This window comes from Dama dama, chromosome 19 (genome assembly GCF_033118175.1).
Source record: "Dama dama isolate Ldn47 chromosome 19, ASM3311817v1, whole genome shotgun sequence".
Taxonomy (NCBI): Eukaryota; Metazoa; Chordata; class Mammalia; order Artiodactyla; family Cervidae; genus Dama; species Dama dama.
In genome coordinates, this window is record NC_083699.1 from 27,344,881 (window position 1) to 27,358,136 (window position 13,256).

The window sequence follows — 13,256 nt, forward strand, 5'->3', positions numbered from 1 at the left end:
AAGAGAAGCAGTCTGGTTGGGACCCACATCCCTTGTAGAGGACAGAGAAGAGGAGAGAGCTATCACAGGCTTGGGGATCCTTCCTGAAAAGTGATGGGTTTGAGCTAGATATTAGACATCACAATTCTGGGGTCCCACATGGACATGGGGAGATGAACCCTCTTAGCTGGTTTGAAAACCAATAGGAATCACCATAGGGCTGTAAGAAAACCAGACTTTTCTTTTTTGTACCTGGTTCTGGCTCTAGTCCCTTGAACTCCATTCATACCTCCCAACAAGGTAGACACAACAGCCCCCTAAGGAAGACACAACCCATGTTACTTAAGATCTAGTTCTCCCACCAAAACTGCTGACATGCACAGATTGCATAGAAAAACTCTCATACAACAACTTGCTTTCAATGCTGGGAAATTAGGTTGCTATTTCTCTTAATGTCCTACAGATAATGAAAGTCAAAATGAGAAGACAGAGAAATATTTTTGTGTTTGACACAAAAGAACTAAAGAAAAACACCAATGAAATAGATAAATACTTTACCTGATAAAGAGTTGAAAGCAATAGTAATAAGAATGCTAACTGAACTGTGGAAAAGAATAGATGAATTCAGTGAGAATTTTAATAAACAACTAGAAAATATAAAAAAGAACCAGTCGGAGCTGAAGTATACAATAACTGAAATGAACAGGTACACTAGAAGAAAGTAAAAGTAGTTTAAGAGATACAAAAAAATACATAAACAATATGGAATATAGAATACTAGAAATCACCCAACTGGAACAGCAAAAAGAAAAACAAGGATTAAAAAATGAGAACAGATTAAGGAACTTCAGTACAACATCAAGCATAACAACATTTGCATTTACAGGGTACCAGAAGGAGAAGAGATTAAAAAAAAAAAACAAAAAACAGAAGTAGAAGTAGATGTTTTTCTGGAACTTTCTTGCTTTTTCGATGATCCAACAGATGTTGGCAATTTGATCTCTGGTTTCTCTGCCTTCTCTAAATCCAACTTGAATATCTGGAAGTTCACGGTTCATGTACAGTTGAAGCCTGGCTTGGAGAATTTTGAGCATTACTTTGCCAGCGTGTGAGATGTGTGCAATTGTGCAGTAGTTTGAACATTCTTTGGCATTGCCTTTCTTTGGGATTGGAAAGAAAACAGATCTTTTCCAGTCCTGTGGTGACTGCTGAGTTTTCCAAACTGCTGGCATATTGAGTGCAGCACATTCACAGCATCATCTTTTAGGATTTGAAATAGCTCAGCTGGAATTCCATCACCTCCACTGGCTTTGTTCATAGTCATGCTTCCTACGGCCCACTTGACTTTGCATTTCAGGATGTCTGGCTCTAGGTGAGTGATCACACCATCGTGGTTATCCGGGTCATGAAGATCTTTTTTTGTATAGTTCTTCTGTGTATTCTTGCCACCTCTTCTTAATAGCTTTTGCTTCTGTTAGGTCCATACATTTTCTGTCCTTTATTTCCCCATCTTTGCATGAAATGTTCCCTTGGTATCTCTAATTTTCTTGAAGAGATCTTTCTCATTCTATTGTTTCCCTCTATTTCTTTGCATTGATCACTTTGGATCATTGAGGAAGGCTTTCTTATCTCTCCTTGCTATTCTTTGGAAGTCTGCATTCAGATGGGTATATCTTTCCTTTCTCCCTTGTCTTTAGCTTCTCTTCTTTTCTAAGTTATTTGTAAGGCTCCTCAGGCAACCATTTTGCCTTTCTTTTTCTTGGGCATGGTCTTGATCCCTGACTCCTCTACAGTGTCATGAACCTCGGTCCATAGTTCTTCAGGCACTCTGTCTATCAGATCTAATCCCTTAAATGTATTTCTCACTTCCACGGTATAGTCATAAGGGATTTGATTTAGGTCATACCTGAATGGTCTAGTGGTTTTCCTTACTTTCTTCAATTTAAGTCTGAATTTGGAAATAAGGAGTTCATGATCTGAGCCACAGTCAGCTCTCGGTCTTGTTTTTGCTGACTGTATAGAGCTTCTCCATATTTGGCTGCAAAGAATAGAATCAGTCTGATTTTGGTGTTGACCGTCTGGTGATGTCCACAAGTAGAGTTGTCTCTTGTGTTGTTGAAAGCACGTGTTTGCTCTGACCAGTGCATTCTCTTGGGAAAACTCTGTTAGCTTTTGCCCTGCTTCATTTTGTATGCATATATATATATATATATATACACACACATATATATATATTCTTTTTCATTCTTTTCCATTTTAGGTTATTACAAGCTATTAAATGTAGTTCCCTGTGCTATAAACAAGTCCTTATTGTTTGTCTACTTACTTTGTTATTTACAAGATGCAGAGGGACTCTTTGTTCAACCTTTACAGTTTTAATGTAATCCCTACTAAAATACCACGAGTTTCTCAGAACTAGATCATGTAATCCTAAATTCTGTGTCAAACCACAGAAGACCCTGAATAGGCAAAGCAGTTGGGAGAAAAAAGAATAAAGCTAGAGGCATTATGCTCCTTAACTTTAGGCTATACTATGAAGCAGACACCTAAATCAAGGAGCAGTTCAGAGAGCCTGGAAATAAATCTATGCAAATATAGTCAATTAATCTATGACAAAATAGGCAAAAATAAAAATGAGGAAAAGACAGTCTCTTCAATAAGTAGTGTTGGGGAAACTGGAAGTAACAAATAAAAGAAAAAAATTAGAACATTTTCTCATACCACATACAAAAGTAAACTCAAAATGGATTAAAGGTCAAATGTAAAACTGGAAACCATAAAATGTCTTGAAGAAAACATAAGTCATGTACTCTTTTATATAAGTCTGAGCAATTACCTTTTTGAATCTCCCACCTCTTACAAGGGAGAAAAAGGCAAAAATAAAAGCAAAAGTCAGCAAAAGCTTTTGCATAGCAAAAGAAACCAACACAATGAAAAGATAAACTATGAGTGAGAGAATATATTTGCATATGATATATCTGATAAAGGGTTACTATCTAAAAGATATATAGAGATCGTGCAATTCAATATAAACAAACAAAGAACTTGATTAAAAAATTGGCAGAAAACCTCAATAGACATTTTTTCAAAGAAGACAGAGCGTTAAAAGATGCTGCCTGGGGAGCTGCAGTCCATAGGATTGCAAAGAGTCAGACACAATCGAGTGACTAAACAACAAAATGTCATAACTATACATCAGTGAAATGCAAATTGAAACCACAGTGAAATATCACCTTACATCTCTCAGAATGGCTCTTGTTAAAAAGACAACAAATAATAAATGTTGATATGATGAAGAGAAAAGAGACCCTCATGCACTGTTAGTGGGAATGTAGATCAGTAGAGCGACTATGGAGAACGCTATCGAGTTTCCTCAAAATTTAAAAGTAGATCTACTATATGATCTAGCAAATCCACTCCTGCATATATATTTGAAGAAAATGAAAACACTAATTAGAAAAGATACATGCACCCCAACATTCATAGCAACACTATTTACACTACCCAAGACATTCAATTCAGTTCAGTTCAGTCGCTCAGTCATGTCCAGTTCTTTGCGACCCCATGGACTGCAGCACACCAGGCTTCCTTGTCCATCTCCAACTCTCAAAGCTTGTCCATCAAGTCAGTGAGGCTATCCAACAATCTCATCCTCTGTCGACCCCTTATTCTCCTGTCTTCAATCTTTCCCAGCATCAGGGTCTTTTCCAATGAGTCAGTTCTTTGCATCAGGTGGCCAAATTATTGTATTTTCAGCTTCAGCATCAGTCCTTCCGTTGAATATTCAGGATTGATTTCCATTAGGATGGACTGGTTGGATCTCCCTGCAGTCCAAGGGACTCTCAAGAGTCTTTTCCAACACCACAGCTCAAAAGCATCAATTCTTCGGCGTTCGGTTTTCTTTATAGTCCAACTCTCACATCCATACATGACTACTGGAAAACCATAGCTTTGACTAGATGGACCTTTGTTAAAAAAAATAATGTCCCTGCTTTTTAATATGCTGTCTAGGTTGGTCATAACTTTTCTTCCAAGGAGTAAGCATCTTTTAATTTCATGGCTGCAATCACCATCTTCAGTGATTTTGGAGCCCAGAAAAATAAAGTCTGACACTGTTTTCACTGTTTCCCCATCTATTTGCCACGTAGTGATGGGACCAGATGCCATGATCTTAGTTTTCTGAATGTTGAGCTTTAAGCCAACTTTTTCACTCTCTCTATCATTTTCATCAAGAGGCTCTTTAGTTCTTTTTCGCTTTCTGCCTTATGGGTGGTGTCATCTGCATACCTGAGGTTATCTTATTTCTCCCAGCAATCTTGATTCGAGCTTGTGCTTCTTCCAGCCCAGCGTTTCTCATGATGTACTCTGCATATAAGTTAAATAAGCAGGGGGACAATATACAGCCTTGACTTACTCCTTTCTCAATTTGGAACCAGTCTGTTTTTCCATGTCCGGTTCTAACTGTTGTTTCTTGACATACATACAAATTTCTCAGGAGGCAGGTAAGGTGTTCTGGTATTGCCATCTCTTGAAGAATTTTCCACAGTTTGTTGCAATGTGCCAAGACCTAGATACAACCTAAATGTTCATAAACATAGGAATTGATAAATAAGCTGTGGGATTTTATATATATATTTATAATGGAATATTACTCAGCCATAAAAAGGAATGAAATTTTGCCATTTGCAACAACATGGGTATACCTGGAGAGATTTATGCTTAGTGAGGTAAGTCAAACAGAGCAATAAAAATATAAGTGAAATATCTATTCACTTATATGTGAAATCTAAAAAATAAAACAAATGACTGTAACATATAAAAAACCAAATCATAGATACAAAGAACAAACTCCTGGTTACCAGTTCAGAGAGAGGTGGAGGGAGTGAAAAGATAGGGGATGGTAATTAAGTTACAAACTACTAGGTATAAAATATTTAAGATACAAGGATATAATGTGTAGCACAGCAAACATAACAAATATTTTATAATAACTTTAAATGAAGTATAATTTATAAAAATATCAAATATTATGTTGTTTGAAAGTGAAATTCACTCAGTCTTGTCTGACTCTTTCAACCCCATGGACTCTACAGTCCATGGAATTCTCCAGGCCAGAATACTGGAGTGGGTAGCCTTTCCCATCTCCAGGGGATCTTCCCAACCCAGGGGATCAAACCCAGGTCTCACACATTGCAGGTGGATTCTTTACCAGCTGAGCTACCGGGGAGGCCCAATATGTTGTATACCTGAATCTAATATTACATTGTAAATCAGCTATTTGCCTATTTTTTGTTAATTCGCTAAGTCGTGTCCAACTCTTTGCAACCCCATGGACTGCAGCATGCCCGGCCTCCTTGTTTCTCTCTGTCGCCTGGAGTTTGCCCAAGTTCATGTCCATTGAGTCTGTGAGACTATCTAACTATCTCATCCTCTGCCGCCTTCTTCTCCTTTTGCCTTCAATCTTCCCTAGCATCAAGGTCTTTTCCAATGAGTCAGCTGTACTTTAATAAAAATATCTTAATAAAAATGTCATGGGGGCATACAGTGCACTGTTTGCATTTGTTACTTAAAGGTGGTGGGACAGGAATTGGTATGGAGTGATACAGAATTGCTATGCTTTATACATCTTTATTGGGTTGTTTCAATAAGCTTTTTACTTTAGTCAAAATGTAGTAGAAATTTTTTGTAAGTATATATGATCTTTGGAAGCAAATAGACTCTATACTCATTGTGCTTATTCTTTATTTACTAGTTAGATTGAGGAATTCGCTTGACCTGCCTAATCCTCAATTTCTATATACTTAAAGTGTGGATGATAATGATTATTCCCTTCATGTGGTTGATGTGAGGATTAAATGAGCTGTATGAAAATTCAAGAGCATAAGTAATTTGACAGAGTGCACACCCTTAGTCAGTGGAAATCATTTTGTCTTGTATAAAAGGGGCATTAATCTAATAGTGCTCTTTGCCCAATCTGCTTATGTCTATTTAACAGTTTCCCCAGGAAGTTAGGGCTTCCCTGGTGGCTCAGAGGTTAAAGCATCTGCCTGCATCTGCCTGCAATGCAGGAGACCTGGGTTCGATCCCTGGGTCGGGAAGATCCCCTGGAGAAGAAACTGGCAACCCACTCCAGTACTCTTGCCTGGAGAATCCCATGGATGGAGGAGCCTGGTGGCCTACAGTCCACGGGGTCACAAAGAGTTGGACATGACTGAGTGACTTCACTTTCACTTTCCAGGAAGTTATGGTATAGGGGAAAGGACTGTTTTCGATCTTAAAGGCATGGAGAACTGAATTTAGTAAGATTGGATGTAGGATTGACAAAACATTGTATAAGTAATAATGTCTTAAAAAATAGTTGATGATAAAGTTGTTATTTAGTTAATCTTCATAAATTTTTTTCATAGACAGCTTGACAGATTTACACTGTGACCAATTTTAAAATGATTGTTAAGCCAATCAAGCTGTCAGAGTTGAAATGTTGCTATATCTTGAGTTACATGGGTGTTTCGTTAATTTATCTAAAATGCATTATACTTCTGGCATATGACTAGAAATTTATTTTGGGAAAAGATGCAATCTCTTAATGCTTCCTGCTTGTCCATAATGGCTTGATGAAATATGCACTTGAGATAGAGAGTCTCATCTTTGAAATGCTTGGAGATTGAGAGCACTCAATCTTTAGAGCTTGACCACTGGCATACCGTTTAACTTCATATATTAGTTAGTGTGTTTTTGTTCTTTTTCAACATATCTCATTCTTGAAGCACCCTAAAGAAGGTAACCACATATTTCCTACTGAGGGATAATGTCACAATTTCAGTTCATAATTAAAAATTACTTCATAGCAATTTCTTTTACAGTATTTCAAAGTGTTATTGAAACTTGTTTTTGTTTCCTTTCAGCAGATTTAAATGCACTTTGATTGTATCATTTGTGATACATATTTAACCTTAAAGTTAATTTTCCGTTTGAAAGCACCTCAACATTTGAAAGGGAATATGTTTCTTTTTTTAATTCAAGCTGCCAGATGTTAGGTAAACTCATGGATATGGAGTGCTCTGTGGTAGCTATCATTTGAGGATCGTTTGCCCTCTGTCTTCCCTTGTTTCATTCCCCAGGCATGTTCCAGTGTCTCTTTTCAAAATGACACTCAGTCCCATTCAGAAGCACACTATTTAAGTGTATTTGATTTTTATTTTATTGTTCTGTTTCTTTATGTGTTTTGACAGTTGTCTGAAAACAGACATTCAAGAAAGGACTCCTGTGTTCATCCAAATATTACAGTTTTACAATTTATTTGACCATAATTCTGTGAAGAAATGTATCATTATTATAGTTTATTTTCCTTATTTTACTTTAAATTTGGAAGTCTAAATTCAACTAGTAATGTCTGCTTTTGGCTATTTTTGCCATGTTCAAAATAACATGCTGCCTGGAAAGTAATATGATATTACTTGGTCATGAGATTGAAAAAAAAGCAGAATGTGATAAACTGTGTAAATAGATCATTTATTGAAGTAATGCTTTACAGTGCCCAAACTAGATGCTGTGTGTACTAGTGAGGAAAAACAGACATAGAGGAGTAGTCTTGCATATCTATGTTCTAGTGGGGATACTAATATTAATCAGAAAAGATCACACCAACAAATAGAGGGAAAAGCAATTCCTTATAATCCATTGGATGGTTGGACTTAGATTAAGTACGGAGAAGAGGAGATTGTATTTCAGGCAAATGGTACAGAGTAAGTAGGAGGCACAGAGGGATTGAGGGAATGCCGAATGAATGGGCTCTGGGAGACATGGGGAGAAGCAAGAAGAGATGAGGGAAGTAAGCAGGGCCAGGCAATCCTGCAGAAAATTAAAACTGTGACTCGAGGAGAACCAATACCTGGCACTTAGAATTCAGTGACTGTTAGATTTCTTTTCAATGTCAGTACATACCCATGTCAGTTTTTAACATTACCTGGGCTTTCCATGTTTAACGTACACATACACACCTTGCTACATATACAAATTTAAGACAAACTTTTACCTTTATACTGGTGATTAAGAAGAGCACAATTATTTTATATGGTATAAATTTAGATGTCACCTAAATCATTCCTCTTTCTCCCTTAGAAACTTAACGAGAATTGTAGCTAGCCCATCCAAGATGAACCCAAACATTACTTTTTATATTAAAATTCAACTGTATTTCCATGGTACCAACTATATGATTATACTTTGTATATCATAGTAGAATATTAAATTAATTCCCATCATTTTAAACTAACGACTAATTTAAATTTTAAATAGTCTGTAATTAATTTTCATAGCTCGTAGAAAAAATACTGAACATCTTACTAAGTTGCGGTTGAATAAGCTCTCCTCTTACTGAACACAAGAATTCCATGATATTAGCAGCAAGAATGTATATCAGGCATTAGGTCTTCAGAATGCTTCCATCTATCATGGAATAGTTGTTCAGCTCCTTCTAAAAGTAGCTCCTCACTGTTGTTGTTCTCTTTATTATCATATGTAGCCTATATGTAGGGTGTTTCATTTCTAAAATTGAAGACAATTATTATCTTGGTAATTGGGTATCCTCCTCTGTGGGGGTGTTAGCATTTAAATCTGTCAGCATCAGCTTATTGATTCTTTTCCGGGTCAACATTAGAAGCACTGTCAATAATCTCAGTACAATATAATGCTGTGCATGGTGCAAAGTATTTATTCGCTGAGTTACATCTTATAATGTCAAGGGGAAAGCATAGTTAATAGGATAAGTACTTTTAGTGATATGAGAGCAGATATAGCAAACAGACTCATGATATTTATATGTCTTCATCATATTATTATTTTTTTATAATGTGCTGATATGACAAATCATTTTCTGTTTTTTTCTCAGTAAGGTTTTAATTTCTTCTTCCAGCTGACAGAGTGTTTAAAGTGGTCTCCACTACTCAGAACCATTTCCACTTTTATGTTCTTCTTCTTTTTTGGTGGTGTCACTGTCCCCATATCCAGGCTCACCTGCACTCTCTAGAGGAGCTTTGGCCTTCTTGCCCTTCTTTTTTTTTTTCTTTCTTGACCAACTGTGGAGCTACTGGAGAGGTTTTGTCACTTTCCCTGTCTTGTTTCCTGATTTGGAGGTTTTATGCATTAGCAACTGTCTAGGGGTCTTTTACTGCGTTGGCCATGACATCTCTCTGGCAAGTAATATATGGCAACTCCAAAGTCACCATGAAAACACTGATGCTAGACCAAAGAACTAACCACTTACTATTGCAGATTGACTCCCTGTAGAGTCTCACAAGCCAGACTGGAAAGGGATAACTGCTGCTTTTTCTATTTTACATTCTATATTTTATCCTAGTGAAAACAAATGTTTAAAAATATATTAAATTTCAATTATTTTATACTTTATATTTATTCTGACATACCTGCTTGCGTTAGACTCAAAAAGAAGCCCAAAATGTCCACTTCAATAAGAAATTCAAGCTAAAAAGAAATTTAACCAGAGTCAAATATTAAATATATTTAATTTCAACATAAAAGTTAAACCTATTGTTACCACATTATTTTTTCTAGTTTTAGTGTACTTTATCTCAAAATTACATATAATAAGAGGGTCAGGATAAGTTAAGAAGAAAAAAAGAATAAATAATAAAAAAAGTTCAAATATTATACAAAATTTAATACCCCAATTCAATTATAATTTATACATATTTATAAATAGATAGAGATACTGGTATAGATAGATATAGATTGTGTATGTTTGTTTGTAATTAAATACATTTATTTGTAACATTTTTCAGCCTTTTATTATTTCCTGAAATTTTTGCTTTAGCACTCGAGACTAATATTCATTATACTGTGCATGCAATTTAAAGTGAAAATGAGAATCTGTTTCTTCAGAGCAATAGAGTATTCAATGCTTGGGTTGTATACAATAGCTTTGATTTTTAAGATTATATTAGGGAGAGTTTTTAAAGAAACATTTATATTCATTTTAATTTTTAATTTAATTTTTAAAAAATTTCAATGCATTAAATTTAGGGAATATCCCCTACAGAAGGAAATGACAACCCACTCCAGTATTCTTACTTGGGAAACACTATGGACAGAGGAGTCTGGCAGGCTACAGTCCATGGTGTCACAGAGTCAGACCTGACTTAGGGGGTAAACAATGACAACAAAGACTAATATGGCAGCTCATTGAAGAGAGACTATCGTTCCGAACTGTGTTCTATAATTTACACTTATATATAGTATCTGGGAAGTCGTATGTTGATTAACTGAGTGGTTCTTTTATAATTCAATACATACTCCTGATCAAAATTCTTTGAAAACCATGAATGGAATTTTGTTTTCTTATCCTTGTAAGGAACTTGACTGAAACTAACAAGGTATATCATGTTTAACAGTGAAACATTAGGTAAATTCTTATTAAGTCAGAAAAAAGACAAGGGTTTTCTTGTTACTTGGCTACTGTGATAAAGATTAATTTAGTTGTGGATTGTTATTCTTAATTAAAATATATTGTTTTCTTCTTACTCTAGAAATAGTTCCTGGAGACAGTGCTTTGTAAGGGCAAAAATTAATTGTAGAATTTGAATCTAGCACTAACTATTAAAACTTGTTTGAAGACAGTTAATATATTTTCTTCAGAATTGTCATCTATAAATGAGTTACAACAACAGAAATCTATGTTACAGTTGTGAAAAGAACACCATGAAGATAACATGAAAGCACTTTATAAGTAGCAGGGCAATAATAGATGGTATGATTATTAACAGAAATCATGAAAACACTAAGCATAATATTTATTTTTTGCTAATTATGAAAACTCATTTTATTTCCCCTCATGAACTACACATTCTGCTTGTCCGTATTATTTAGTATTCTCTCTAAATATGCCACATTTTTTTCCATTCTGCCTTGACATTTCTGTTAGTTTTTTCCCTATTGCCCTTTTCCTATTTTCTCTGTTCACTAAAATAGTCCTCAGCCCTCAAGATCCATAAGAATACCAATTATCCTGTGTATTACTACTTAAATTCCCCACTCCTGCTTTCTTTTCTAGTTGGAGCAATCTCTTCCTCTTCTGCCTGTCATGGAGCTTCTAGTATTCTTTTTGTTAATTACTATTTTTGTTTGCCTCTAAATCCCTTGCTTCTCCAGTGTAGTCTGTTAATCAGCAGTATGGGCATCACCAGGGAGCTTGTTAGAAGTGCAGAATTCCAGGCTCCACCCCAGACCAAGATCCCTGGGTGATTCCCGGGCATATCACAGTTTGAGAAGAACTGTCCTAACTCATCACAAACTCCCTGAGGCGGAGGCATGTTAAAGGGACAGCTTCTCTGTCTTGCTGTCGTACCCTCCACAAGACTATACATTGTACAGTGCTTTAGATATAATAGGTGTGCAGTAAATGGGTGTTGAGTTGAATTTTATTTTTATTATCTGAGGTCAGAAAAATCCTATTTATGAAAGCTCAAATGTTAGGACCAGCTGTTCTAAAGTGAGAGCAAGAAGAAAGCTTGCTCTTATTGATGCTACTCACATCAACTAATCAATATTTCTTGGTCATCAACTACTACTGTACTTTTTCATGCATAAAATATTAGTATGGATCCTTGATCTTATATAAAAAAAAAAGATCTTCAGTCTAACCTTCACCTTCAAAAAATTCATTTAGATAACTGAATCATAATATGGCTGCTTTGTCATCCTTGTAAATATTTAATATATGCTATTGGAAGTCATGACAGAACTTTAAGGCATTGTACACTCAAAAATGACTGGTAAATATCAAGAAGTGATTTCATTAAATTATTTAAACAGATCAATCCATCACTTGTCTTGTCTATAGAACAGTAAATAATATCATAAGCATCCTTTTCTGATTTGTAATTGAAGATGATTTTATACAGTAAGAGATTTTCTTTTCCAGTGTATGATTTAAATCAATTGTGATATTTTTCTTCTACATATTTAATTTACAGTACTTTTCTGTGTAGAATTTCATCAAAAATTTAAGTGTTATGAGTACCATTAAGTCGTTTTTACCTGCCTATACTCACTAATTGCTGTGGATTAAATTAGGCACATCTTTAATTGTAGGTGGTTTCTTTCCATTGCCTAGAAAGTTGCAATGTGCTTCTCTTACTATCAGCTGATGTGTGCTTTGGGAATAGAAACTAATTTTAACATTAGCCCAAGCAAAATGTAATTAGGACGGCTAATCTGCTGAAAAGTACCCCCAGCTAAAATCTCTTTTTTATGTAATGCCATTTTAATGGAAATGGCATTTTTATGAAATGCAAGTGACAAAGACATGAATGATGCCTGTGAGCCTTTAATTTTGTGTGTTTCCTAATTTATTAGAAAAGGGTGAATAGGAACACTCTACTCAAACCATTTTGGATATGAAATAGATTTTTAAGGTAGAATTCTTACTGTAACAGGCACTCACTTTTACTTAAAATAATTTTTTGAAATACCAAACCTAGGTCCTAATTGATTCTTTAAAAGGGCAGTGTGTGTGTGTGTGTGTGTGTGTGTGTGTGTGTGTGTGTGTGTGTAGCATGACAACCATTAATAGAAGGGCTTTGGAAATTATGTTTTCTCATTACTGCCCTTTTTCATTACTGTGGATTATTGAAATTGACTTTGCGTGTGTGACTTTCCTTTCATTTTCTTTTAAGAATAGATACTCTGAATTTAGGATTTGGATATTAAGGGCAATTAAAGAGATTAATAATTCTCTTAGAAATAGCAAATATTATTGATACCACAAGCTGTGAGTTCTTATTTTATACTGGGAACTATGCTAAGTATTTCAGGCTTTTCTCACTTGATGCTGTAACAATTTTCTGAGAATACTCTCGTTGCATAGTTTATGAAGACTCAAGTTCAGGGACATCAAGACACCTAGCAAATGAATGGACCAGCTAGGATTTTATTCCCTTTTGGCCTAAAGCCAATTTAATATTCTTAAAATAGGCTCTAGATCCTCAATAAAAATTTTTGTTTCTTAATACTTAGCTAGAAACCACAATGACAGAGAAACATGTACACCTGTTATTGTTGTTTTCCTCTTAAATTATGTCTGAAATGAATTTGGAACTTTAGTTTTCATGTTACTAGATTGTAGTTTAAATTTGAAAGACTTGCTTTGAAATCTGAAATGTCTGACTCTGTATGACCCCATGGACTATAGCCCACCAGGCTCCTCTGTCCATGAAATTTTCCAGGCAAGAATACTGGCGTGGATAGCCATTCCCTTCTCC

General features: G+C 35.4%; 1 protein-coding gene and 1 non-coding gene across 5 annotated transcripts in view; one reads left to right on the forward strand and one right to left on the reverse strand.

Annotated features, from left to right (window-relative positions):
* Positions 1-13,256, forward strand: part of NAALADL2 (N-acetylated alpha-linked acidic dipeptidase like 2) — a 1,498,179-nt gene that overhangs the window by 240,646 nt on the left and 1,244,277 nt on the right. The window lies entirely within an intron of this gene.
* On the reverse strand, positions 9,179-9,306 carry LOC133074310 (small nucleolar RNA SNORA56). The gene has a single exon (XR_009697156.1). It is a non-coding gene; the product is annotated as a small nucleolar RNA SNORA56 (small nucleolar RNA).